We start from the raw sequence: 3,074 nt of genomic DNA, 5'->3' as shown, positions 1-3,074 counted from the left end.
ACTTAGAATATAAGAAACGCACAGTGTAGTACATAGTATATGAGTGAGTTGCACTGAAAAACTTAGAATATAAGAAACGCACAGTGTAGTACATAGTATATGAGTGAGTTGCACTGAAAAACTTAGAATATAAGAAACGCACAGTGTAGTACATAGTATATGAGTGAGTTGCACTGAAAAATTTAGAATATAAGAAACGCACAGTGTAGTACATAGTATATGAGTGAGTTGCACTGAAAAACTTAGAATTTAAGAAACGCACAGTGTAGTACATAGTATATGAGTGAGTTGCACTGAAAAACTTAGAATATAAGAAACGCACAGTGTAGTACATAGTATATGAGTGAGTTGCACTGAAAAACTTAGAATATAAGAAACGCACAGTGTAGTACATAGTATATGAGTGAGTTGCACTGAAAAACTTAGAATATAAGAAACGCACAGTGTAGTACATAGTATATGAGTGAGTTGCACTGAAAAACTTAGAATTTACTGAAAAACCCGCATTACACAAAATGCACAGTGTAGTACATAGTATATGAGTGAGTTGCACTGAAAAACTTAGAATATAAGAAACGCACAGTGTAGTACATAGTATATGAGTGAGTTGCACTGAAAAACTTACAATATAAGAAACGCACAGTGTAGTACATAGTATATGAGTGAGTTGCACTGAAAAACTTAGAATATAAGAAACGCACAGTGTAGTACATAGTATATGAGTGAGTTGCACTGAAAAACTTAGAATATAAGAAACGCACAGTGTAGTACATAGTATATGAGTGAGTTGCACTGAAAAACTTAGAATATAAGAAACGCACAGTGTAGTACATAGTATATGAGTGAGTTGCACTGAAAAACTTAGAATATAAGAAACGCACAGTGTAGTACATAGTATATGAGTGAGTTGCACTGAAAAACTTAGAATATAAGAAACGCACAGTGTAGTACATAGTATATGAGTGAGTTGCACTGAAAAACTTAGAATATAAGAAACGCTCAGTGTAGTACATAGTATATGAGTGAGTTGCACATAAAAACTTAGAATTTAAGAAACGGACAGTGTAGTACATAGTATATGAGTGAGTTGCACTGAAAAACTTAGAATATAAGAAACGCACAGTGTAGTACATAGTATATGAGTGAGTTGCACTGTAAAACTTAGAATTATCTGAAAAACCCGCATTACACGAAATGCACAGTGTAGTACATAGTATATGAGTGAGTTGCACTGAAAAACTTAGAATATAAGAAACGCACAGTGTAGTACATAGTATATGAGTGAGTTGCACTGAAAAACTTAGAATTTAAGAAACGCACAGTGTAGTACATAGTATATGAGTGAGTTGCACTGAAAAACTTAGAATATAAGAAACGCACAGTGTAGTACATAGTATATGAGTGAGTTGCACTGAAAAACTTAGAATATAAGAAACGCACAGTGTAGTACATAGTATATGAGTGAGTTGCACTGAAAAACTTAGAATATAAGAAACGCACAGTGTAGTACATAGTATATGAGTGAGTTGCACTGAAAAACTTAGAATATAAGAAACGCACAGTGTAGTACATAGTATATGAGTGAGTTGCACTGAAAAACTTAGAATATAAGAAACGCACAGTGTAGTACATAGTATATGAGTGAGTTGCACTGAAAAACTTAGAATATAAAAAACGCACAGTGTAGTACATAGTATATGAGTGAGTTGCACTGAAAAACTTAGAATTTACTGAAAAACCCGCATTACACGAAATGCACAGTGTAGTACATAGTATATGAGTGAGTTGCACTGAAAAACTTAGAATATAAGAAACGCACAGTGTAGTACATAGTATATGAGTGAGTTGCACTGAAAAACTTAGAATATAAGAAACGCACAGTGTAGTACATAGTATATGATTGAGTTGCACTGAAAAACTTAGAATATAAGAAACGCACAGGGTAGTACATAGTATATGAGTGAGTTGCACTGAAAAATTAGAATATAAAAAACGCACAGTGTAGTACATAGTATATGAGTGAGTTGCACTGAAAAACTTAGAATTTACTGAAAAACCCGGATTACACGAAACGCACAGTGTAGTACATAGTATATGAGTGAGTTGCACTGAAAAACTTAGAATATAAGAAACGTACAGTGTAGTACATAGTATATGAGTGAGTTGCACTGAAAAACTTAGAATATAAGAAACGCACAGTGTAGTACATAGTATATGAGTGAGTTGCACTGAAAAACTTAGAATTTAAGAAACGCACAGTGTAGTACATAGTATATGAGTGAGTTGCACTGAAAAACTTAGAATATAAGAAACGCACAGTGTAGTACATAGTATATGAGTGAGTTGCACTGAAAAACTTAGAATATAAGAAACGCACAGTGTAGTACATAGTATATGAGTGAGTTGCACTGAAAAACTTAGAATATAAGAAACGCACAGTGTAGTACATAGTATATGAGTGAGTTGCACTGAAAAACTTAGAATATAAGAAACGCACAGTGTAGTACATAGTATATGAGTGAGTTGCACTGAAAAACTTAGAATATAAGAAACGCACAGTGTAGTACATAGTATATGAGTGAGTTGCACTGAAAAACTTAGAATATAAGAAACGCACAGTGTAGTACATAGTATATGAGTGAGTTGCACTGAAAAACTTAGAATATAAGAAACGCACAGTGTAGTACATAGTATATGAGTGAGTTGCACTGAAAAACTTAGAATATAAGAAACGCTCAGTGTAGTACATAGTATATGAGTGAGTTGCACATAAAAACTTAGAATTTAAGAAACGGACAGTGTAGTACATAGTATATGAGTGAGTTGCACTGAAAAACTTAGAATATAAGAAACGCACAGTGTAGTACATAGTATATGAGTGAGTTGCACTGTAAAACTTAGAATTATCTGAAAAACCCGCATTACACGAAATGCACAGTGTAGTACATAGTATATGAGTGAGTTGCACTGAAAAACTTAGAATATAAGAAACGCACAGTGTAGTACATAGTATATGAGTGAGTTGCACTGAAAAACTTAGAATTTAAGAAACGCACAGTGTAGTACATAGTATA

Source organism: Mus caroli, unplaced genomic scaffold (assembly GCF_978045245.1).
Source record: "Mus caroli unplaced genomic scaffold, Mus_caroli_1 scaffold_25, whole genome shotgun sequence".
Classification (NCBI taxonomy): domain Eukaryota; kingdom Metazoa; phylum Chordata; class Mammalia; order Rodentia; family Muridae; genus Mus; species Mus caroli.
Note: the sequence above shows the minus strand (reverse complement) of the source record.